At 39.8% G+C, this 27,694-nt stretch overlaps 1 protein-coding gene across 2 annotated transcripts in view; it reads right to left on the reverse strand.

The window, feature by feature from the left end:
* gpc6a (glypican 6a) overlaps positions 1 to 27,694 on the reverse strand; it is a 146,860-nt gene that overhangs the window by 79,713 nt on the left and 39,453 nt on the right. The window lies entirely within an intron of this gene.

A 27,694-nucleotide genomic window follows, 5' to 3' on the forward strand; every position in this document is an offset into this window, starting at 1 on the left:
CACTTCATGCCCATGCAGCGGCCTGTTATTGATTCAGGTTGCTTAAAAATCAGTGTTAACACAAAGAACATCGAAATTCACGAGTGAAATTTTGCAATTCAGATTTAACATTCAAAGCAATTATATTATTGTTTCTTTGTCATCTGTCTAAGTGCCTTTCTTCCATGTGAGCACCTGATCTCTGGAGTACTAACTCAGAGAGAGAGAAAAAAAGCAGAATTAGCTGGGGAGTCTCACTGAAGCCGAGCTAATAGGATCCCATGTTCCTGAGTGCATAGGTGTAAATGTTGGGAAGATTATAACACGTCGCTCCAAGCACAAATGTCAAATATTCCTCCACTCTTCTTTGCAAACAAACACTGCAGACATTTTACGTGTCATGCTTGCTAATAAACCATCGGAGGGCCTCTTCTTCTGGTTGGTATTCTGGGTGGCTGACATTTCTTTGCATTGTTAATGATAGCAGTCGTAACCTTACATGGTGGGCACGTGTTGTTCTAATGATAGTTTCTACTTTGATAATATGACAACCCATAAGGCATGATGAATATGTTCTCATGTAGCCAAGCAGGGTTTAGCTATGAATTATTAAGAAAACAACAAATTCAAAAATCATGTGAACTCTTAAAAATATTATATCTACTATACGTTAGAATACGGTTGTTTCATTTTACAAGATTAACAATAAAATGACCATCATGCCCCACATATTGGAATCATTCTTTCCTGAGTGCATCACAAGAGTCAGTATACATATTTAAGCTCTTCATGTATAAAAGTAATGTTTAAATGAGCTCCTGGCCATGACATCTGAATAATCCACATATCTGCACCAGTGTCACCATATGTCAACTGCAGCACTTACAGCTGACATATGCCATATGACCAACTTTGTATTCCTTGCATTTTTTTGTGTGTGTGCAAACGGTACGACGTGTCCACATACCTGAAATTGCTATCAGTCTAATCCCTAGTGACTCATTCTAGTTTCTTTGCAGCTAAATGACCTGCCACTACACCAACATTTGTTTAAATATTAGCAGCCTGCAGGGCCTTTTCCACTCCATTTTTCCAATTAGATCTGAATCAAGGACACATAAGCCCTTGTGTATTGCGCGTGCTATTGTATCCGTACCATTTAAATTGCTCACACACTGAGTGGTAAATGTGGAAACTCATGCGCATTTGCAGCCCAACATGTGGATATTTAACCTAAAATGATTTACACTTAATATATTCTGAAGTATTTCGAAATATATGATTAAGGGTAGTTTGAGCATAAATAGCATATTCTGAGATGGGGGAGGGTCTGTGCTGGCGGACGTCGGTTACTGGCCTGGTAGCCTGGCTGCCCCTGGGTGGGTCCGGGACGGGCGTGGAGGCTTGGGGGTCTGGGGGTGCTCCGCCCCCGGTCTGGGGTGCTGGCTGGGCCTTGGGGCTTGGGTTCTGGTTGTTGTGTCGCCGGGGCTGTGGGCAGGTGGGTGCAGGGGGACTCAGCCCCAGTGCAGGGGACCTCTGGTGCATCGGCCCAACTAGGGGGCTCTCTAACTGGTGGGGAGGCTGTTATATCTTTGCAGGTGGTCTCCTCACTACAGGAGCTCACTCTGCAGGTGGGGGGGAGAGATTTAGGAGAGGTGGAGAATGAACTCAACCTAGGCATCTATTGTCTTGTGTAGTTTGGGAGATGATTGGATGATGGGGTGGGTGCAGTTTTCTCTGGGGTGGAGTTGGGTGGGCTGCCCCGGACTCTGTGGGGCTGGGCGGTGCTGCTGCTGCGGGCCCCGGTCCGGATGGGCCTGGGCCCCCTTGCCCTGGTGGGTTCCAGAGTGTGGGGGTGCCTACTGGGGTCAGCGGGCCGCTTGCCCCTCCCTTTCTTCCTTCCCCATCCTCAGCTACCTCCCTCTTCCCGCTCTACCACACCCATCCACACACGCAGGGCTTGGGGTGCAGGTATGTCACCAGGGTGCAGGGGAGGCACTTCCCCTCTGTCCCCTTCTGGCCGCCTGTGCCTCAATTTTATTCTGCAACCTAGACAACCACATTACTCACACTCTCACATAACACATACATATAGGGCCTTGGGGGTGGGCACGTTTTACAGCATCCAATCCAGAGGATGGTCGGTGTATTCCAACCCACCTCTGGCGCTGGTGCCCTACCCTCAATTTTAAATGCATTTAGACACTAAGGGTTTTCAGGAGGAGCCGTGCTGCTCTCTGAGAGGAAGCTAGTACCATGCTCTCCTGAGTTTTAAATGCACTTTAGAACAGCACACAGCAACACTATATATGAGCGGGCGTAGGGAGGTTTGAGGTCTTCAGCCGTCAGGGCAGGGGGGCTGGGAGGAGGTGCTGGCCGTCAGACTGGGGTCTGGGATGCGGGGCCTCCCTGCTACTGCAGATAAGGAAGTGGTCCGCTTGCCTCCACCCCAGAGAGAAGGGTTACATCTCCTGGGTCTAGGTGCGGCTTGCCCCTCTGGGGGCGGGGGTACCTGGACCTGGGATATAGAGCATGTTTGGGGAGTGTGACTGTCTGTGCAGTGTCTATTTGTGTCTGTCTACACGTTGGGTGAGTGCTGAGTATTTGGTTGTGTATATGGGGGTGGGAATGCACGTTTGTGTCTGCGTGTGCCTGTTCGTCTGTGTCTATATGTCAGGTTGGGTCTTAGACTCAACCTCTCTGGGTACATCTCAGGCCCTCTAAAGTACGGAGGCCTATCTCCCCTCACCACACTCCCTGCCGGTGGCTGATGCCCACAGGCGTTGGTGTGTTGGTGGTTCTTGTCGACTGGGGCTGGGCGCTCATGTATGTACCGGCTCACTCTTGGTGGCCGATTGGCGGGGCCTGGCGCCTGTGGCCCGGCTGGGCTCCTTCCGGGGAGTGGGATGCCCTCAGGCCTCTGGGCCTGAAGCTCAGTCCTCTCTGGCACAGCTGGCTGCCGGCAGAGCCCGCGGGCACGCCACTGCAAACCCCTCTGGCCTCTGCTCCGTGGCTGCTGGGTGACCTCTCGTTTGGGGCTCAACTCAGCTCTTCCCAGGAGGGTGGCACGGTTCCCCCCCTTTGGTGGTCCTCCTCGGGTCCTTGTACTCTGGGGCCTCTGGATATCTGGGGCCTGGATCTCCTTCATACCTGCTTCATACCCTGGTGGACGGGGCTATGGCTCCCCACACTCCCTAGCAGATCGTTACATGGAGAAACCTTTGGAATACAAGCGTGCTGATCCACACAGGTGTACACACAGGTGTACACACAGGTGTTCACAGACGCGGACTACAGCTTTCTTGGCTGCTGCCTCAAAGAACATTATGTGCTGTCTATCTTGCGTGCTGCACAATAGCGTTTAATATTTAGTATCTACTGTTATCTACTGCTAGCTAGTTTATTGTGATGGTGCTGTTTTTTTATTATGTTGCTCTTTTTTGTTTGTTTTCTCTTCTGTTTTTTTTTCTCCATTCAGGTGATCCAAGTGTTTTGTTTGTTTTTCTTTCTTCCTTCCCCCCCTTTCTCGCCGTCTCTTCTCCCCTCTGTTTTTCTTTCTTTCTCTCCCTCTCTTTCTTTCATTCTTTCTCCCTGTCCTATCCCCCAGTCATGTCTGTCCCGTCTGTATCAACTGAAAATAAAATAAAATAAATACATAATTATAATAAAGGTCAATCAAATGGACCCAAGGCCACGATGATCCACTTGGTAAAGTAAATCCGCTTGGCATCTTTCTTGGCCTTAAGACAACAATTCTGATGGCTAAAGATCCAAACGGGACAAAAAAAAAATAGGATATTCTTTTAGTTGGTCGAGGATTCATTTAAAACTACTTGACACTGCAGGGTCCTTCCGAGCAGCATCACCACATGAGCACATGAAGTGCAAACTACTCCAGAAATGCAACATGACCTTCACATGATGAGCTCTGACATTATGAAATGAGTGAAAAGAGCCCATTTATAGTAAATGCCACAAACCTGTGTGATACAGGTTTAGGTAGACTAAGACAGTGCTATAGACAGTAGCGTTCCTTGCATAAAAAATTGTCCACATACCTTTTGAATACTTTGAATATAAAAATAGTGAGGCAGTGAAAGATGAGTACATTGCAGTTAATTCCCTGAAATAAATGGCCAAAGGAATAAGATAAATTTTGCTAAAGAAACTGAACTCACAAATTTAATCAAGTTCTACACGGCCTAACGTGGTCCCCGGCAATGCTATGAGTGGTTAGAAACAGATTACACACTATTCTGCGCAGAAGTGTCAGGTTAAGTAAAGTGACTGCTGAAAGATAATAATTAGATAAGATAACCCGATAAAACGCCCTCAGGACTCGGACTACTTACTGTAAATGACGCTGACAGTGTTTTACATACGCAGGTGAGAGCCAGTGGCACCAGCTAATGACATTCTGGGTTCCTGTGATTATATGCAGCTCACTACACCCAAACCTAGGAATACTGTATGACTGCATTTATTGATTTCCCAGTTAAAATACTGTTAAATGACACTGAACAGCTGGTTTGGATGGTTTTCTGTTATTCACGCCTTTATGAACTAAAAACCAGAAGTAAATGGGACGTCAGAATTTTTCTTGCTTTTTTAAAACTCAAGTAACAATAGCTCTTTGATGGGAATGTTGTTTTTTGTTAAGCCTATTGTGTGTGAGGTGCAGCACGTTCCTTAACATCCATTCGACTGAGGACAAAGTATTCTTCCCACTGCCCGAGTGCATTTCCAAATTCTGTGCATGTTCAAGCTATTATTTAAATATCTTCGTCTTATTTTTAATCATTATTACAGAAGATGACTGTCTTTACTTTTGCAACCTTGTCTTTCAAAAGGCATTTGTTGCATTTTAGAATAACTATTGTTGAAAGAACAAATTACTTTCAGTTTAAAGTTTTGTATTGTGAGTCCAAGACTTGAAGAACAAGTACGCAGAATAAACTCCACCCTTGTGTTTGCATAACTGTTTGTTTTTTGTGTGATTTCAGGGTCCACTACCTGAAAAATTGGCCGTACTGAGAGTTTCACATAGCAGCTGCAGCCTGCCAACTCATGAAGAGTGAACTGCTCTCCTCTGGCCAAAATACATATTTGACAGAGGATTATCATTGAAAGTTATTGACCTTGGATAACATTCAGCTACCCAGCCGTGATGGTCTTAATACTTGGAAACATTTCAAACATGCTGGAAACATACAGGGGTGTATGCTTACTGACACAAACCATTTAGGAATCATCCAGCATCCAAATTCCTCAAGTGATCGAGGCTCTAAAATTGAGTTTTAGGGTTACGATTCCAGTAATAATATGAGAAAAAAAAACAACAGCGTCTGCTTTTTGAATTATTTTTTAGCTCAATAAATTCAGCACATCTAAAAAATAATGAAGTAAAATGAAAATGGATGAAACATAGCATACCCCCATAATAGCATTGCAGTTGTTTGTTGTACTAGCATGGCCGCATTTAATCAAATGAAAAATTATTGTGTTACAGTATAAAGCATGTTGAGGCGACTGCTGTTATGATATGATCCTATAGAAATAAAACTGAATTTAATTTAAAATATTTTTTTCTATTAAGACATTGATAATAATGACAGTAATGTTAATAATTCTGACCATTGGATTGCAGCAAACAAAATTTAGGGAAATTTTTTGATTTGTCCCTTTCGGAGCATTAATACCAAAATTCAAATTCAGTCCACTGTGTAGTTGTTGAGCTAAATCAGTTTGTCAGTGCTGTGCAGGCACTGCTGACCTGGCTATGAGCACATTATCGCTGGTGCTAGACAAAATTCAAATGGAAGACAGGGGTTAAAAAACAGCACCAAGTGGTCTGGTGGACGATACTAGGGTGATAAAGAATTACAAGAAAATATAAGAAGGTCTGGCGATGTGGAAATGGAATATGAGGAATGGCTATAGACTTTTGCACACTACTGAATATTTGGACGAAATTTGTAAAAAATATCAGTTTCCTTCTTATTTTACATGTCTCTGTTTTGCCTGGTTGGACTGCATCATTAATGCTAAAAAGAGTCTACAGCCTGCCAGAGACCCGGTATTTCTTTTAACACGATCAATTAAAATGTATCTTCGTGCTCTTTCTCTGTCTTGATAAATTTTGTAAGACTTTTAAATGAAAAATAAAGAAATAAAAAGAGTATCTGCAAAGTTTTTAGAGTATAGTCCAGCCTTCCTAAAGTCTTCAGGCACATAAATCTAATAATATCCCTTTTCTATTTCTCGATTCATTTTTTTATGTAACATCTTAGTTATGTAACATACAATAACTTTAAGTTCTTCAAAGTGCACAAAAAGTCTGTCATATACTGTTGTTATTAGCATTATTATTAATCATCCTGTCAGCCAGAAGCTTTCTTTCCTGTTTTTTTTTTAACTTGGAAAAACACAATAAATAATATGCCGCATAAAAACTATGACAAAGTGAAGCTCCGGTTTACTGCCAGTCAGAACCGAGGATGGACTTGCATACAAAATAAGAAAATGCACATGGTGTTCATACCCTTGAAGCAATTCTGAGTGTGAAGAATCAATTTTCTCTGAGAGCAGAAGTCCTCCTTTGATATCTGGCCTAATTACTGTAAATAATTATTATGATTAATAAAGGTGACCTTTCTGTTGCTCTGATAATAACACATTATCCACAAAAGAAAACGTGTGCTCGCCCATTAATTTTACTTCACACAGTTTGAGAACTCAGTCGCTTAAATGCCTCAAACAATGAAATTCCTCATTCTTTGTATGGTTAATTAAGACAAAATTTCAATTACTGGTCCAACAGACTTGAATGACCAGAGGGTTATAGTACAAAACTTAGCATAAATATTATTACAATTTAGATATTCTGGCCTGGTAATGTAATGCATTTTAAATACAGTCAGAGCTGTCTGCATAATACCAGAATGCTCAGTGTTTTACTGCTTCCCTATAAAAAAAGGGACAAATTAACATTTTATGTCACCATAAAATATCCATCACTTGGAGCTTTTTTTTTCTTGATTGGTACAGTATTTAAAGAAGTCATATTATCTACCAAATAGGACTCGTCAGATGCAGACTGTGTACATGAGCCTCCCATTGGCCATAAATTTCTCAAGTTCCACTTGCTCGGTATTGCCCTTTTTTTCAACATCTCCTTTGTTCTGGGAAATAACAATAACCCAAACTAGCAACACGTGTGCAGAAAACAGCCGTAAAACAAGCCTACACAGTTCTTCCGTTAAATTAGCCAAGTTAATAACAGTGCTTACATCTGTAGCACCAAAACAACAACAGCTTGACTCAAGTGAACTACTTCAACCGCAAATAAACACTGTTTAGTATTCCTCTGAACTAATGGAGTTCAGTGTCAGACGGGTGACAAATTGCAGTGAATTGTTTCGTTTCTTGTGAGGATTTTCAAAACCGAATGGCACAGGGGAGCTGCTGTTAGCATTGCTGCCTAGCGGCGACGAGGTCCTGAGATCTGACCAGCTGAGTTTGCATGTTCTCTGCATGCAAATGGGGGGTTTAGTCTGGGTACTCCAGCTTCCTCCCGCAGTGCAAAGACATAACTGGTGATTTTAAGTCAGCCATAGGTGTAAGTGGTTGTCTGTGTCTCTGTGTTAGCCCTGCAATAGGCTAACAAGCTATCCACTAGACTAATGACCTTAGCTGTAGTGCTATAGCAACTGGCATAGCCCCTAATCCTTAATAAGAGAAGCAGTTAAGAAAATAGACAAATTTTCAAAACCCCAGAACACAATGTTTAGTGAATAAGGGAAATAATGTAACATATGTTTTTTTTACAAGTTTAAAACATGAAATAGGTTGTAGTCCACACTATTAAAATCCAATGTGTTGTCCCACCCATCCACTCAAAACTCTTCCACTCAAAACTCAGATGAGAAATGTTTTCATCTTACTTTCTATTTTTCTCACATCAAAATAAATGCAATCAGTTGCACTCACTATGCTCAACCAAGCAATAGACCGGGGTAATGTTGTACTGGAAGACAGTCTGTTTAATGGATTTGAATTAAATATGCTACAGTTATTGGTTCCTACTGACTTTACAGTGACAACTTTGTTGAGCATTTACATTTTAGTGTATCCAAATGTTGACAAACTAATCAAATCATTATTAGTACCATCTATACTTTTTTTTAAACTGCCAACAACATGATGGGCAGCTGTAACTTAAAATAATTTAAATACAGCAATAAAGGGCACAGTCTCTCCCGGAAAACATGCAAAGTGTGGGTTTCAGCCAACACAGACATACTAGTCTGGTCAATTACTGGGTCAGGTAGGCGTGAATGTAAAGGTGTGCAGTTTAGAAAGTGAAGCAATTTTAACATTTGAGTCGCTCCTTGATCAAAATGTCCTAAGACCTGTCAGTAATAACGGCCCAGAAAATATTGTGGTCACCTTCTGGGCTGACCAGTAAATTATGCTGGACAAGCACCTAACAAACCTCTGACCTTGGCAGCTTCTATGATGCAGATCCTCTTACAGCTGTGAAACAGAAGTGCCACATATTCCTGGTTGAAGAAAAAGGTTGTATTTCATCTGCCGTTATCTCCAATGTGTCACTTTACACTGGCACTGACAATGAAGCTATTTTAATGCTTCTTTAATATATTTGTAGCACCTTTTTAAAAAGTTGCGTCTGTGGTTTCTCTTAACATTTGAAGACACACACACTAAAAATAACAGGAGTATTCATAAAGAGACAATGTTTTCATAAAACTGAATGGTCTGTCACTATTCTACGACAACAACAAGCTACATAACAAACAGAACCTAATTCATAAAATCCATGTAATTTCCTGCACATGATATCGGCTGATTAAATATTCAGAAACATCTGTTTTAATTTGTGTTCATGTCCATGTTGATGAATTCCAATCATTCATTTAAGGGCGATACGACAACAGGACCTTAATTATCATGAATTAACATATCCTAATGACACTAGATGAGAAACAACAGATTAGTCAGTGGTGAACACCCATATTTATTTCCAAAAGGACCATGGTGGCATTGATGAAAGTAACAAATAGGAGCTTCAACAATGCTGACTTCCAGGCAGCATAATGGGTGTCAATATTTAAACAATCTAGCAGCAGCAGGAGCAGCAACAGAAGCACTGCTGCCTCACAAAAAGTACACCACAGAGGGAGTGAACCAGCACTTTAGAGAACCAAACATAAAGGTATCCTGATTTTACAAAGTGCAACGTGCAAAACAGCAATGCAGAGGAAAGTTAAAGGCCACAGCAGAAGATACCACTTTGTTTTCCCAAGCTGGTACTGGGCATTTTCTTTCTTTCTTTTTTTTTTAGCTTTGGCTTTGTTTCAGGTTGGAGCGGTGACACTCAGCACTTAAACCATTCACCGACTGATGGACTCAAGAGGACATAAAAAAAGAAAGAAAACGAAGCAAAAACCAACTCAGACTGCTGTCCAAGAGTACAGAAAGTGCCACTCCACAGTGTTACCGTAATCTGTGTTCAGCCCTTAAAGTTACTGCCTCTGATTACTTTTGTATTTCTACAGATATCTATTAAAAAGAAAAAAGAATTCCTCAGTTAAAGAATAAATTAACAAAAATATCATCAACTATAAATGTAATTCCCCAACCTTTGTACTAATTATAGTTCCCAGTTTCCACACATTATACTGAGTTAACTGTAAAATTAGAATCGAACATCGAACATCAGAACAAACTGGGCTGCAGTAAATGTTAATGATAACATTTTTCACACTGTTTTGAATTGCTTACTGTGCAGAATGGATGCAACACTATCCTTCTGTGACTGGCTTTATTTCTAACACGGTACATTCAGGTACACGTTCTACTTTGTAGTTTGGGCCCTTTAACTTTATTTCTGTGTTAATGGTGACTCTACATTTAACACAGTCCGTCTCCTGAGGAAAGCTATAAATAAAACTTGAGTTATTACTTACTATCTATTTAATGTATTTATTTAAAATACTACTAGTCCTTATGTTGAAGTATACGGAGTATGATTTCTTCATGAAATTCATTTTACTCTTATGGCAGTCTGATACATAATAGAAATGTGCCAGCTGTCACACAGTTGTTAAAAATAACTTACCTGTATTGTTACATGTTATCTGGCACAATTGTCAACTCATTATACTCAATTTTCATCTTCAGGCTGACATCGCCTCCACTCTAAATAACATCCATGAGGGAGGGGATTTAAATTTCCAAAATCAGTCACTAATGAACCAATGTGTGATCTTGAGTCCTTTGTAACTACTGACGCACAGCCACATTTCAGAGTGGAGTGGAGCGACCTTAAAGAAAAATTAGTGTCGGGTGATATTGAGGATGCATATCACACAGTCATACAGCTGGCTAGGATTGCTGTTATTACTTCTCCGGATAGATAGAGACCTGAGGGTGAAGCATGTCTCCAAAGAATGAAGTGGTACTTCTTGATCAGAGTGTGATGGATTTGGTGCACATGTCCAATTCCAGAGTAGGCAAAACATCCTCAGACCTGAGGACTACCATATTTCACTTATTTTTGGAGCACGCTGCATGATTCCGTCTTTCCTTTCATCTCCTTGAATACTGCTCTCACACCCACAAATCTCAAACTATTAATTATTAATTGGACTTAAAAAGAAAAAAAAAAGGATTCGACTGACCAAAATTATTTGGTCTTGTTTCCAATCCTGAGAAGTAGTTTAGAGATCCCACTCATCCTCTGAAACCAGTAGGAGATTGGTCTCTTCTGGCCTTGCTGGCGTTTATTTATCAAAATCTGTATCAGTTGTGAAGCAGTTTTTCCTTTTTGCAGTTACCAAACCTGAAGCATTGATCTTTTTTATGTGGTGTGCTTATTTTTTGTCTGCCAGAGCTGGTTGTTCATGAAGCTGTTTTTTGGAGTGCCACGCTGCACCCCCTTTAGAAACATAAGAAACATTTCTACTCTGTCTCTTTTCTTAGAATAAAAAAATTATTTATTTTCCTTTGATATTTCTAATGCCATGTTTTTCACTGTCACAATGATAGTAAGAAATGCTCTGCTACAAGCTTCTGTTGAGTAAAACGAATCCACCTCACCATCATCTGAATACTGCGATACAACTGACTGAAATGTCAGTCTATAATATAATATTTATGTAATATTTCTTTCTTATTTTACACCTTGGAGGTTTCTTTAGGTGTCCATGAAAATATCCAGTGAGCCTCAGCACTGTTTCTGCAGAGCAATATTCACCTTACATGTTCAAATAAATATTTCTTCTATCATCATCAAAACAATATTAAAATACGCTCATTTATTTTAACCTAAAACAGTGACCTAATTTGAGATCTGTACATTTGGCACAACAGATTCAGCACACAGGACATGCCCAGACATAAAGCCTTAGACACTCAAGTTACAACAGTTAAAAATAGCATTTACTGCCTGGCATATTAGAAATGTCAAACTGTAAAGATAAAGGAACAGTTTCACATTTCACAATGGTATCCAAAATTACTTTCTGAATGCTGAAACATTATAGTTTTATGCACAGGGACTTTAAAATTCATTGTTTGTATGAAAAATAGACACACGGAGAGCAGATATTGATCAAATGGTAAGTCGGTTCATGCATGATTGTTCATCGATCAAATTCACTTTAAACTATGAATAAAAGTGAGCACGTGAGTGAATGTATGAATATCAAAGGCCTCGATCCCCAGGCAGTATCACTCCGCAATGATGACAATGCATTTTCAACCGATGACATTGTGTGCAATGAGACTGCAAGCAGCTGGCAGCCAGGTGGTAAAATCCATTTTCCTCACACACATGATGCATATCACAGTGGAGCTGACAGCATCGATACAAGGGGCTCGTAATTAAAGCCCTCTGTTGTAGGACACAGATGAACTGGAGGCAAGTTTCTCCCAATCTATCAATCATCGAGTGACAGCTCATTTAAAACATCTTTAAAATTAAAGTTGCACCAGCCATCGCTCTTTACAAAGAACAATTGTTTTCTGACAGCTAAGTGAATCTCTGCTTTAAATCTCCAAGAGAAAGGTTGAGCATAGAATTCTTTTATGCCGCGAGCTGACAGATTGAATTGAGAAGAAGCCCGTTCTCTGCTATCAAAGAAACAACTTTGGCTGTACTTGATGCTCTCTGATAGCAGCAGATAGGGAGGTCACATATTTGCCTTGGATAATGGGCTTTTAGACATAATGGCATACAGCCAGCTAGCCAAAACAGAGATATTTCACAATTCAGCATCTGCTGTATTAAAAGATACTTGATGGTATCCAAACGTACCATCTGGCCCGGCAAATACCGGATGAGTGGATATTCATTCCAGTTCCTTCTACAGATTTGTAAGTTAGTTGAAAGATAATGTGTATCCAGTAAATCTTAATGAAGGATTTTAATCATATTTTGTCAAATGCTGTATACCATCTGAGGAAAATACGGCTATTATTTGAAGTAAACAAATATATTATTGTAGATTAGTCTATACATGATCGTTACAGTCTGCTGTACAAATTCCATCATGTAAAAGTAAAATCTTGATCTGATTTAAATTTGTCCCCGTCAAGACAATCTTCTGCATGTCTTGATCATTCAATTGCAGCTAACGTTTCTTTCTAGAACTCTCTGTGCATCTGTGAAGGGCGATGGAGCTCCTCCACGCCACAAAATTACAGGCAATTTCTTGTCTTCGGGATTGGAAACTGTAGTCTCTTTGATGAAAACTGCTGAAAACTGCACAGTTGTAGCTGGAGACCAGTTATCATCACCAGTGATGATCTGCCACAAAAAATTTGGGTCAGTTAGAAAGAGAAGTTTTCTTTCTGTGCAAGTCCGAGGTTTATGTTGAAATCGCTGAGAGCACAGTGAGAGTGGTCTGAATTCCTACGGTCAGGACTTCCCAGGAGCGATCTAAAAGTAGCAGCCGGACTAAAAACTGTCATTCCGTTTCCAAAATGTCCTTGAACAAGAGATTGACCAAATTTAAATCAGTTAAGGCTTTTGATTTTTATGGACCTGCTCCCAGAATCTCTTAATCACACCTCTTTTCCCCTAACTCAGCATTGGTGCTCATGCTGGTGCCAGTGCAGAGACAGCTTCTGAGAACAAATCCTTATTTAGACAGGTCTGAAAACTAAATTATCCAAAATTAAACTCATGCATGATTACACAGTAGAAGAATTTGTGGGATGCATCGGGATATTTCTTTTCTCCTTCCTTTGCGTTTTTTTTTTTTTATTTCCTTCCACGGCACCAGCTCCAACTTTTAGACCACCAACTTTCTGTGCCAGCTCCTTCTGTTAGACAAAAGCCTTTCTTTCAGTAGACATGCATGGAGCCAGTTCCTATAGAAGAGAGGAAAATATAGAGTTCTAAAGCATGAATTCAAAGCATAATAAATTAGGTTAGTCTACCTGAAAAATTCATGGATAACAACTCATTATTCCTCTTTGAAGATGCTCTCTGAAAACTGGCAGAACACATACTTGAAAAGCGTTAAGATTCACACCCTGGTATAATCACGGAAGAGCCACACGCAGACATTGTCATTTCTCACATGAAGAACTGCTGTCATTAAAGCCTGACGCCTTGTACCTTGAATTTATATTCCAGGATACAACTGTAATGTCCCCACAGCAGAGGAAGGAATACTGTATTATCTCAGTCACAAGATAAATCGCTAAAATGCATAAATAAGACCGTGTTAGCTTTACTGCCTTGTGTTGTTGTTTGAAATGCAGACATGTTTGAAATAACGAGTGTGTTAAGCAAGTTCCATGACGGCGGCTAATAATCAGTGGGTTGGTAACACTGCCAACATCCTTTGCAGGATTTGCATCCATTACATTTTGTTTAGTTGCTCTGCCTTGGCTTCAGTGCATCTGGTGAGATATGTTAGATCTGTTATATGTGTTTTACAAAAGTCTAATACTGGAGACGCAGAGCATGTAAAGAATTGTTGATCAATTGCAGGGTTGACCACCACGCTCAGCCATCAGCAACTTTTGCCCAGTAATTAGGATTATAAATGTAGATGCTGGTAGATGTAAGATACTGTATACTGGGCACCGACCACGCTTTCTTCTCACTCTCACTTGAGGTATGTTGGGTGTTTGAGTGAAAAGCTTTCAATGGGATTTAATTAGGTGATTCTATTGCAGTGCAACAATAACTTATGCAGTTTTTTTTAACAGCAAATGGTCGAAATGCTTTCTTTCTTTTGTACCTTCCTTGTTGCAATGAAACTATGTACAGTGCTTTCAGTACTTGGTAACTCATGTTAAAGTATATGAGTTTGACATAGACAGTTTTTACTTGAATAATTCAACGTACATAATACCATGGGGGTGACGCTAGTACAAGCATTTCTATAAGGATAATAGATGCTACTAATTGAATGCTTGTAATTAGTAGTTATTGCGGTTTGGACAGCAGTTATTTGGCAGCTGTAAACACTTTCTGAAAAATGGTTTTCCATTATTACGCTGGTATTTTTACAGTAAAACACCTGACTACTGTAAAAAATTCACTATTGAGGATTGATAAGCAGAATTTGAGAAAAAAAAATCTATACACATTTGCTGTTCTCATAAATCGAAAACCAGATCCAAAGAAACATATGGTGTGATGCCGGCTTCAGCTCAAGAGGCACCAGGCGGGCACAAAAAAATGAACAGCTAAATCATTTAAAGAGAAGAGTGATTTGTGATAGCCTCCGGTGTGGGTAAGACAGGGCAATGATTGTTTAAGACATGCTGAATGATGGCATGAACCAGGAGGGAGTTGCCTTTTAAATAACGGATGGTGGTAAATTATACGAGAGGGCTGAAGCTGAAAGGCATGGCTTAGGCATAAAATTGAAAGAAGAAAAAAGGGGAAAAGGAAGCCTGATGGAGCTTTCATTAAACACCAATGCTTAATCAAAGATGTTCTTCTCTTGTAAATTTAACCATATTGACCCACGCAAGATCTACATGACTACTAACAAGTATAATCAAAACAATATTCATTACCATTTGTGCTCGAGGCAAGTCAGCATACTGTATTCATACCTAATTTAACTGCTGTTATTAAATCTTCGTCTGTTGTTATCAGGTTTTAAGGGAACAAGTCTTGGCAGACACATTCATTCTCTAAGTGCAAATGCAGCTGGGTTTCTGTGGCTTCTGTTTTCCTCCTTTGTTCTGTGTAAAAGCAACATCTCTGAAGATTTGCAAACAAATGACCAAGTCAGTCTTCGAAAAACAAAAAGATACTAGTTAACCAAGAAAGTAGGACAAATATTACCAGGAAATTACCTCCCAAAAAGTTGATTTGTTTATTCTTCAGCCTGAAGAAGTCAATTGGACGAGCGACGAAACGTTTCTACCACTGAAAACGCTACGTCCAGATGAACAGAATCAACCTTGTGGAATTTACTTACCTGGGGGATTGAGCATGCATCAATATACCAGGAAAGTGGTTATTATCAACAAGCATGCGAAGAGAAGACGATAGACAGAATGATGAAAGATGGTTTGGTTGGCTGTAAGCAGGCCGTGGTCTATGGTAATCTTTCTCTGATCTGTGTCAAAACCAGCAAGTCTCATTTCTTGTAGCATGAAAGTTCTTTTAAAGAGAGAGGCAATCTGTTCCCTGATCCATCACTGCTGCCACCCATCAGCACCCTGTGTGACAGGACTGGAAGCAAAAGAGTGGTTGCTACACGGGCTTTTCATTGGGAATTACAGGAGTTGTGTGATCTATGGACCACAGACATCAAGGCCAACTGGCAGCATCATAGGTTTAGCTTTTCTCTTACATTCAGTGATAATATGAAATATTATTAGATTGTTTAAAAATTCAGTTTTTAAAATAAGTGATTTACAAACATCTTTGTTACCATTGCTGCAATATAATTAGTTATGTTAGTTAGTTATGTGCTATCCCATGTGTTTTTCGTATATGAAAGAAGAAAAAAACTTCAGTGTGTGTGTGTGTGTCTGCTTCCTACTAGTAGTCATCAGATGGGCATAGATTTTACAACATGTGCATTTATATTCATAAATGTTGACAAGGATTTCTTCTGAAAAGTGAGTTTACCTCAAAAGTGGATAATGCCTGCCCTTGGCAGCAAATATGAGGTACCTTATATTTGTGCCTTGCAACTCCCTGACAAGGACATCTGTTTTCTCTTGAGAGAATCCACCCTTTACTTTCAATTGCAAAACTAACAGCACACCATGTAGGGAAAGCTCTGCTTATTAACAGGAAAGAGAGGAACTGATAGTGATAGACAGTGATTGATGCTCGACCTGAACACACCCGCTGATAATGTGTTCTTCCTCATCCCAACTAACTCCTTCCTGCACAGCAGGAGAGATGTATGCCTGTGTTCTAAGACTAGAGCCATAATCACCCAGGCATCACCCTGGTATGTGTGCCTGGATGTCAATCACTACGTGGTGTGTGCAAGTGTTTTAATACGCCAAGACAATAAAGTATCTCAAGTATCAGTTGGCTAAAATCGACACAGTACTATTATCAGTATGTATTTTCAGCCGTCTTCAAACTATCAGCACACTGTACACAGTATTTTGTCTATTTATCTAACCATGGTTAAGAATGGTAGATACAATATTAATAGCACACTTTTGAAACACAAAGAAAGCTGTATTGTGACAGTAGGTCTACACTTCCCATTTACGTCGTGCTTTAACCAAGATTGTCAATATGTAATAACACAGCAGAAAATACTACAACAATAACTGCTCTTGCTGCAGTGTTTCATTGTAAGTCTGAATACAGTTCTCTGAAATAAATATATGCTGCATGGTGTATTAACTTCCCCACCAGGGATGGTGCTATACCGACTCCAGTTTGGGCCTTTGAGGACAATTTTCCTTCAAAACCACCTACTAGATTGAACTTTGAGGAGTTCTTGTCATTATCTTAAAGTACTAAAATAATTGCCCTTGAGGAAATTAATTACCTTTGTGCACTGTTGCACTCTGTGTGGAAAGTGATTTAGTTAATGAAAGCTGAAGTACTGTCATCTCTTCCATTGTCCCTCATTTTTCAAGCTAATAATGTCAGTGGAACCGGTGGGTTATTCCGAGCATCCGAGCGCCCACCTTGTTCACGCACATGACATTTAACACCTTCTTTGCTTTTGTCTTTTTGGGCCATGAAAAAAAAGCACTAAACAAATAAATTAATTTCTGTGCTCTTCTTTCGCAATATGGTCAAAATAGGGTGTAAAATCGCTTCAGTCAGGCACTTGCTTTACCTTATATTTGCAAAACAAGTAGCAGTTTCTACTGCAATGGAAATTAGTAATGTGAGGAGAATAATCAGTGACAGCAAATTGCATTACACTTCAGAGATTGAGATAAGATTATGAAGGATGTGGCAAATCATACTGTTATCGGGTGTAGCTGTAAAAGCAATTAAAATTCCACCATTTTTTGTGTCACAATAGCTTCTGTGGAATCTGAGATTCAGTGTCAGTGAGCATATAAACCATCTGAGAAAGTTAGTGTAAAAAAAATGAAAATGGGTTGTTTATTTCCTGATAAGCTTCAGTCCTACATAACTTAACCTCCTATTAAATCAATGAAAAAAAAACACCTTCACACAATCATACATATGCATCACTGAAACAGGAAATCACACAGCAGGATGCCTCAGATACAAAAACAGTCTAAAAGAACAGCGCTCATACTAACGACCTAAGACGGTAGACTAGTGCTAAACATTTCCAAGTTTGTGAATGTGGTTGATTAAATTTTGTCATCAGAAGGTACGAGGCTTCGTGTGATTATACATGTAATGTTCAGTTTGGTGTGCCACATACATGTAGGGCGACAGCTGGCTGTATCCTTTGAAGGTAAGGAATCAACATTTATCTGTACGAGTCGTTTCATAGACAAGAATCAAAAGGTGCTTTAAAACTGGAAACATGCAGCAAACAAAACCAAAATAGACACAGTTTCACAAACAGGATCATTTCTACCTCTATAATGAATGCACGATTCTTCACTGTGCCTAAACTTTGGCAAAAAAGAAAGCGCTGTTTTGTCAGTGTCAGTCTGCAACTGTGTAAAATGCATTTTCCAAGCACAATTACATGAAAAAGAAATGCAATAAGGCATAAGCAATAAAAACAACTGTGCATCTGTGGTGGTCCACATGCACATCCACGAGGGATTCCCTGCCTTTTAAACACTGCCCCCCCCATCCTAATATACTAAGGTATTTCACTGCACCCACACTCACTGCAGTCTGATCCTCTTATTTGCTGTGAATACGTCCCATCAGCCTAAGGCTCAAGAACGGAGGGCAGAAATTATTCTCTTTTAGTGACTATTGTGTCTGGAATCTGAGGGGAACTAAAGGTGAGATATAGCCAAGGTGCCCACAGGCTTGGCAGGGCTGCCAAGGATAAACTAATTAGCATGTGCTATGTTGAATGGGAGAGCATTAGCGGAACTGAAGTCAGTTAGAGCTGAAGGAGCAACTTAGTAGCCCCCAAAACCTTCACAGTTTGTTTGATTTACTTTCTGAAATCTCATTGAACACATTTCTCTGTCCAGCTGCCATACATGCAAGTTTTTTTTCCTAATGTTCATCATTTTTTCATCATCATAACATCAATGAAAATGTTCGTACACTCATCAGAGTTGCCTTCGGCGGTTAAATTTGGACTTTGGACCAGAAAGGTGGGGGGTGGAGTAAGAGTGGGATTGCTTCTACAGACACACAGCTCACAGCTTCTGTTTTTTTAGAGTAGAAAGCACCCCAAGGAAAACTGTGGTCACTGTGCTCTGTGAAATGTCACAGTGGCACAGTTTCTGACAAGAGATGCTTCTTTTGAATTGCCTGTGTGTCTTTTTTTTAACGCAAACCCACAAACTAGTAGCATTCTCCCTCTGAATAATCATATTTTTAAAAAAGGAAAGCTTAACAACATCTCTACGAAAACAGTAGTCTTGAAAATGCATTATTTATCATAAATTATCAATGAATCAATTTACTGCACATAAAACTTTCAGCTGGTGTTATTCAACCCTCAGTCATAAACACCACAACCAATTTCATCATGATTGATCATCATTCACTAGATAAATGTTTGAAAAAAATGAATAAAGAACCCACCTGATGACTAATACTAGGAAACTTAAACCCATGTATAACATTTAATTAAGCATACGTTTTAGCACCTAGCTGCAACATCCCAGCTTCCTTAAGTCACACTTTGGAGTGTGCGTTAGTCATGATGTCATTAATTAGCAAGTCCCACTTAACGATTTCACCTGCATGTAAAATGTATGGATCTTTCAAAAACAAATTACTGTTGTGAATCATTTAATTTTAGCTCCATGATTTCATTTCTATCAATTTCAAATGATGGTCACATTAAGATGCCTTGTGAAGCATTAATTGCATCCTTTTTTTCTGTTTTAGAAGTCCAGGTTTATTTCGAAATAGATCTCAATCGACCTTTTCAGAAGACCGCACTGCATTTTCACTTATATTCAAGCCACACTGCTGGCACAAAGTTTGATGCGATGAAAGAATCGAAAAGGCCAAATCATGTTTAAGTGGCATTTTGATGACATTTCTTTGGCCTGTTTAACCTTTGGTGAGTTTCATTTTTCTTGTGCATTACATCTTATCCATGCAGAGCCATTTCTCATTCCCTCTGCTACAAAAGACTATTTTTTTTCTGACTTTTCACCAATCTCTCCACAAAACCCTCCTGATAAATGAAAAAAAAAAATCCTGAATGCATCGATGCAGTTGCAGCAGTGGTGAGAAAACTAGAGTATGAAGAGCGTGAGGTTCAGGGACAGAAATAAAAAGCACGAAAGGCTGTTTGTATCAGACGCTATGGAAGTAAGCAACGAATCCTAATTTTCTCTGTTTACGCAGAGCTCCGGGCTGTAAACATGTTGCTTGACTGCTAAGTCCATCGAGGAAAGATGAGAAAAAAGTAAAGACACTTTAGCTCAGACCAAGACTGATGTTAGCCTGCCTGCATTGCTTATATTGTCTGTTGTGGTTGTGTTGTTCTTCTGCATAGTTTTCTATCCTTCTTTTCCCATTGGGATGGGCGTTGTGTTTACTGTCTCCTATATCTGTGGAGAGGTCTTATGTACAAGATTTCCAGAGCAACGCTTGTTTTGAAAAAGTGTCTGAAGCAGAGTAAGAATTAATAAGTTGAAATAATGTAGCAACAATTGAAGTTCCTTCAAACATCCATCGAGAGGGCAATTTGCTACTTCTGGCTCTTGAGGTGGGGATGAGATCTGTCAGCATACCTGTACGATATCTGGAATTTTGACATTCATGGTAACCAGAGAAGGAATTATAGTTCAAGTTTGCCTGAATTTTGGCCTATTATTGTTTTTATTAATGGTGTAAGATATCTTAACTTGTTCCCCAGTGAATGTGTCCTAATGAAGCTTGCGATTCACTGACTTCTCCTGTCTTTGCCACTGTTTCGGCACTTGAAGCCAGCTTTCTTGGGAGCCGCTCATCCAAATATCATGAGTGAGTCATTAAAGTTCTTTGTCATATCTCTACCGCTCCACATAAGAAACAAAAAATAACATTTAAAAAAAAAAAGGATTATAAAGATTATATTATATCATCCTTAAACGTCAAACCTTTTTTGCTTTAATTTGAATTATTATGGTTTAGAGAGTTCATAAATATCAGAAATACAATACCTAAGATCAATCAGAAATAATTTATAGTAAGTCTCAAGATGTAATAAGAAGTGTTAAACTCCTGAAAAGTGCATGTTCATTTATACACACAATACATAGGGCTCCTTTACTATAAATTGCTGCATTATTGTTTTTTGGGATTGTGGCCATCAGCTTGCGGTAGTGCCAAGCTGTTATTGAAGTCCAGGCTGCTTTGACAGTGGCCTTTAGCTCACAGATTATGGGGTTCAGGTCTGTTGAGTTTGTTGGCCAGTCAAGCACAATAATAACCTAGTCAGCAAATTCTTTGGTAGTAGTTTTGTCACTGTGGGGAGGTACTAAGTCCTGGTAGAAAAGGAAATCTGCATCGACATAAAGCTTGTCAGCAGATGGAGGCATGAAAGTGCACTAAAATCTCCTGTTGGATAGACTTGATAAAACACAGTGCACCAACACCAGCAGATTTCCCTTGTGGGAGCAATAAAGTATCTATCTATTGATCTGGATGACATGGCACATCAAATGATCATGGACTGTTGAAACTTCACACTGGACTCCAAACACCTACAAACACATACTCAACATTTACTTTCATCTGAAAAAAGAGGGAACACTGAGCAGCAGTCTAGTTCTTTTTCTCATCAGCCCACATAAGGAACATCTGACATTGCATCTGGTTCAGCAGTTGCTTCGTAATAGAAATGTAACATCTGTAAATGGTGATGTAAATGGACTGGCCCTTCACTTTATATAACGTGCCTCATTCAACTACTCACACCCATTTACACAGGCACGTTTTTCTATTGTTAAGTGTTTTCAAGAGCAACTTGCATCAAGGAAATTGCCCAAGGAAGTTTGGCATGCAGACAGGAGCAGCCAGGGATTGAACCGCCTTCTGATTAGTAGATGACATGCTCTACCACCTGAATTGTAGCCGCCCCTCAGCTACGACCATGTAGCTCCTTTTCTGAAGATATCTGTGCATGGTGGCTCTTGATGCACTGATACCAGCCTCAATCCGCTCCTCATGAAGCTCTTCCAAGTTCTCCACTTTACTTCAAATTCAAATTTTATTTGTCACGTACACAGTCATACACAGTACGATATGTAGTGAAATGCTTGGACAACTGCTCGTGACCTAAAGAAAACAAAAAAGGAAAAGGCTATGAATAAGATAGGAAATAAATATGAAAAATTAAAAAGGGTAAATTTAACTAGGAAGGAATAGAATATAAATTAAGGTTAAAAATGAAATAACTGTACAACACAAATTAGAATGAAGGGTAAGGGTACTTGCCTTGACAATCCTCTCATCCTTGTTGCTTGTGTACCTTTTTCTACCACACTCATCTACAGTATCTGTCTGCCTCTCTATTCTAGTCAACTCTGCACTAATACGTTTTGACACAGCACTCTGCAAACAGCCCGTCTTTTCAGCAATGGCCTTCTGCGCCCTGCCTTCCCAGTAGAGGGATGTCAATGATCGTCACCTGGACAACTGTCAAGTCGGCAGCCTTCCCTATTATTGTGGTTGTATTTACTGAAAGTATTCATATTCTTTATTCTAAATAAATATTCTAAAAATTTCAGGAAGTGGATTTCTGATTTTCTATAAGCCACAATCATTACCTCTAAAATAAAAATAAAAATCATTAAGTATTTGGGTTTATAGGAGAGACTACCTGGCAAAACAATGACATTTTAATGAAGCTTATGTGTAAGTTCAATAATGAACATCTGTATTGACTCATCTGTCTGCTCTCCCAGATGTTTGGCTGCTAGTCTAGTGACTTCCACTTTCCCACACTGTAAAACTCAATGCTGACATCACTGCCGTAGTCCAATCAGCCTCCACTCTGTGTACTTTGAATCGTAACTGCTCATCCTTCATTCTGTCATGCAGACTCTACCTCACGCAAGCCTCCTGTGGTGGGGCGTGGCCTGCGGTGCCGTGCAGAGGAGGCGGACGCACCTGCACGGCATCCGCAATCACGCCCCGCCACACCTCCATCTTATTTTCACCATTACTAGCGTGCAGACTGCAGGCGGTCCTGCCCTAATTCCTGTCACCACTGGGATTCAGTTCTGCTGTGATGGGCCATCGGAATCGAATCACCAAATAGTGTAACTGAATTCTGTATGTCAATAAATCAAGTTCAATTCCTTTTAATGATCTCGCCTTATTGAAACAATATTTTACATATGTGTATGGATGTGTGCCATTTCTCCCACGCAGAGTGGAGCAGACCAGCCAACTCTGGCAACACAAAACAAGAGTACTTATCCGAACAACCTTTAAATGTAACACTGCACTGATTCTTTGATTTATTACAATGATAAAAATCAGAATGTAATATTTCAACGTCCACACTACAGTGAACTTTAAACCTTCCTGCTGGGCACGAGAGACACCGCATAAAACACAAAACTTTTCCCATTATCATCTGCCTCAGTCACAGCCCTCTCCAGCAAGGACTCTGTCTCCCTGCACGAGGTACAGAGCCTTTTCTTGGCTCAAGCAAATGCTACAAAACATTCACAGCAGCTAGTTGGCTTGTTTTCAAAGTTAATGAGGCTTGAAGAGTTTTAGGAATGAGAAAAGTAGAGCACATTCTCGCACTTCAGTTTTCCAGTGAGAAATGGACACTGTTCTTTTTATACACAAGGTCGTACTTCAGATTTAATGAGACACTGCGTGCATATTTGGGTACCGAAATAAATGCTGTAAGGCAGAAACATGAAGCCAAGAGAAATTTAAGATCTACATTTAATATTAATAAAGGGTGTTCCCGACCTTTTGCTCAATGCATGCTGAGATATACTTCGGTTTGCACAACACTCAGCAGAATAAGAGGATATAGAAAATAAACAATTTGAAAGAATATTTACATTTGGATGCTACACTTGAATTTTGCAATGATCTACTGAATGTTGTTGAAATTGCCATCCGTTTTTTTTTCTTTACATCTATTGTTATATACTGTTATTCATATTTATTTTCAAGTATATATTAAACTGTCATTATGAACTTGGTCACACTAGACAAAGCCCTGACAGCAACCCTCGCAACCTGACGCCGCAATCTGCCTCACATAAACAATTATTTAGCCCTTTACTTTTCCTTGTCAGTTACACTTGCTGAAACACCCGTCTCCTTTAACTGCAGCTTGCCTCTTGTCCTCCACCCAGTCTCTTGGTTATGAGCCCTAGAGAACAAAGAGCTCGTAACCAACCACTGCTTGTCGCTCTTTTGTTACTTGTCTTCATTAAAGGTCTTGTGTTCAGCATTTTCACTGCCTGCTGATTTGCCTTCTGGCACCGTTGACGCTTGAAGAATGTTCTGAACACTGAATTTACGCCAAATGTCTAAATTGTGACAAAAGTGAAAAAGAAAAACAAGGAATTGGTGAAAAAAGACCTAAATGGATAAAAGACAACACTACTTACTATATGACAAATCCTGGATACTGAAAGGTACAAATGACAGGATCAAGAAAAGGTTTGTTGAATCCTGTAACAGAGCCCCATAAATCAGTGCTTGTGTGTTTCTGAAAGCTCAATGAAAAGCCGAGCCTTGCATTGAAACCAAAAGATAAATGTTCTAGGCCTGACTGACACACCTGCAGAGTTGTGGGTTTAAGATTGTTTTCCTGTTGCTGAATCGCTGTTCACCTGACATCCCAGAGCTCAGAGCAAGCTGTCAGCACCAAAAGATAAAAAATGGTTGTTTTGAAAGAAAAGAACTGGAATGGAATTAGTGCTACTTTATCCTGGTAAACACAGTTCTGGGATGGAGAGAGCCAAAAACACAAGGCTCAAGAACCCAGGTTTCAGTGCTCTCAGTGGGAAACAGGAAGAACTGGGAAGAGAAGTCTTAGATGGAGTGTTGTTTGAAAGGCCTGACTTTGGTGAGCCATCTCTGCTGACCATAGTCTCCTGGCTCCTGATCATCCTAAAAACTCGAGTTGAGGCTCGAGAGAGGTGATGCCGTCTGGCAAGTTGTCTAAAGACTGCATATTGGGGGTGCATGGAGTTATTACCCAACTTAGGTAGCTGCTTCTAATCTCTGCTTGAGGCTAACACCTCAAGGTTACATATACAAATCTCACAGTTAACTGTCAGCATTTGGGAACAGGGTGCAAAATGTATAAATCTTATATGCCTTATCATACTGCATACTGCAACTCACTGTTTTAAACTAAAAATGCAAGTAATACAATCCAGAAAGTATTATAAATTTTGATGCTAGCTGAGGTATCCTTCATTTTAGTAAGATAAGGCATCATCACTAAAAAGACAATTCATTACTTTTTCAAGACACTGCAGTACTTTTGAGTGATGAATTTAATGCTATTAATAACTACAATATAAATGTATTTTTAAAAGAAAATAACACCTCATAAGCAGCATTGGACTGCACTGGATCCCAAAGTATAAACTATTATTCTGGGAACATTCTTGTATTTCATTCCTAAAGCAAAAAGTAGTTACTAACTTAAATGCTTTCAGACGCGACTCTATATTTAACCACGATTAGCAAATCCACAGTTGTTTCACAGTTTATCTCCTTTGCTGAGGCCGCCTCTGGATCTTCCAAGATCTGACACAGAGTTCAGCATTGAGAGGCATGAGATGAGTCAATAAGGAAAGCTTTAAAAAGCCTTGATTCTTTTCATGGACGATATTCATGCAATTTGAATAGCAAGGAGAAAATTGGCTGCACACACCATTACATTACTGTGACCCTGTGGATAAGCAGCTTTGTCTCAACCTGGCTGTTGGAGTGCCTCTCCCCATGAAAGCTTGCATGCAGAGCTTTGTCAGACTAATCCATCCTCCGGAGTGTTTCCTGCGCCTGACTGAGAACACTGAGGTTCTCAGACAGGAAAAAAAAAGTATATCATTTTAAAATGAAGGTTAACTTTTCTCTAGGCAAGATCAGGAACTACACGTCCGTTGTGGAATTCCAGTCAATCAGCCTTCAGTGACACCGGCAAGTGATGTTATTCAGTGTATTATGTGAATATTACACTTGCAGTATGCAGTACGTCTAACATTTGTATGTATGACATGAGTGACTGCAAATCTTTTAACGCCTTAAGGGCATGCATGTGCAAGAGTGAGTTTTGGGATCTGAGAATGAGGCAACATCAGAAAAACTGTACAAATATTTCAGAGGAAACAGACGACAGCTGTCGCACGTAGGACTTCTGTTTTGAGTTTGCCTTCATAGTGTCAATTGTTTGGATATATTAGAATATGTCGCAGGGCTATACAGTCTAGATGGAAACTGATTTTCTTATAATTTCTTTAAGTCTAAATGACTGTTTTGTTCATTTTTTTAAGATGGGAAATATTTCTTTAATATTTCCCAATTGTACCTTTTAGTTGTGCTCAGATTGAAATGAGCCAAGAAACGAGAAATTTTCATTCCATCAGCTGAATCGAACCTAAAGCATTAATTCAGTTAAATCAATAAACAATCACCAAAATAAGCACTTCAGGCAAACAGGCCAAAAGATTCAATTTCAAACAGGTTGGGGTTCACCGTCTGATAATGGAACGTTTTCCATCTTCTAAGGTCAAAGTCTGCAAAAAGATTTTTCTACTCTTCAAACACCTGAATAAGACAAACTGGGAAAAGCCATTTTTACATTTAACAAATAATAACAAATAACAAAGTTTCCATTGTGAAATGATTTCTGAACTACATAAAAACAGCGTGGAAGCAAATGCTTTGGCTACTAGCCTTTCTTTATCAATTATATATAATAATATCAATTATTATTAATATATTGTTACACCACCACATCAATCACACATTATAGACAAATATAAAAAGTATATAAGGATAATAAAAAATGGTTCAATCAGCAATGCAGAATAAAAATCAGCCTTTCTTTCTAGCTCTGCTGATGTCAACTTGCTCTTACTGCAATCTATGCATATGGCATGGCATGCCAATTACTCACTGTCACATCTCAAGTGGATGCTGAACTAAAATTATACCAACCTCAGAGTCCCCATATTCACTAGAATTTAAATGATGCATGGAAATCAAAAGGAGGTGAAACCATAGGAATCTATGAGGGAAGCATATCAGCAACTTTGCAGGAGGGGGGTAACATTTTTCATCTGTCGCTGCAGACGGCATGATCTCAGCTGTAGTCTGAGCAAACTCAATATCCTTAGGATAGGATTTTTCGTAAGTGAGTTTTCACAGCGTATGTGTTTCAATATGTGACACAAAGTTTAAATTTAATAAATATATTGAAGAGAAGAATCACATTGCACCACACCTATGGATTTCCTCCTCTTTTTTGCTACAGCAGCTTGTGGGAAAGGCATTCCTCTCATAGCCTCTCCTTGAAGCTCACCAGTGGGAGAGACTTAACAGTGTCCAGACCGTACAGAGCCATCCATCCTGAAGTGCAAAAGTGACACAGGGCTGCAGCCTGTGCCAGATGATGGAGGCTGCCACCAACTCCCAGCTAAAGCACTGCTGGACAGACCCCATTCACTCAGTCCTCGGAGATTTACCATCTTCCTGACATTCACGTAGGATAACACAGGGACACCAAAACAGAGGTTATTTATTTATGAATACTTCCAGGAACCGTGTGCCCTCACGGTTTTAGATTTCATTAGAAGTGGGCATGCGATGGAAACAGGGGTTTCAACTTTGGGGTTAAATCAATGTATGGCCTGTCCTCACCAGCGTTCTGCTCTGTGTAATTTAGTGTCATCTCCGGTGTAATGAAGGTCTTGTACCATCCGATGCTTACCAAGTCCTGGAGTGTCCTTTGTGTCCCCTGCATTTTTTTATGTTCTGTTTAGTGTGTGCTCTACTAGGAGATGTCGCGCTCGGAGTACAGACATGGTGTCATTGATTTGTCCATTTTAATCCAAAAAAGTTTTCTTTGGATCAGCTTTTATGTTAATCCAGGGTGTGAGGTGCCAATATGTTCAC

The sequence above is a fragment of the Astatotilapia calliptera genome, chromosome 1, assembly GCF_900246225.1.
Source record: "Astatotilapia calliptera chromosome 1, fAstCal1.2, whole genome shotgun sequence".
Lineage (NCBI taxonomy): Eukaryota > Metazoa > Chordata > Actinopteri > Cichliformes > Cichlidae > Astatotilapia > Astatotilapia calliptera.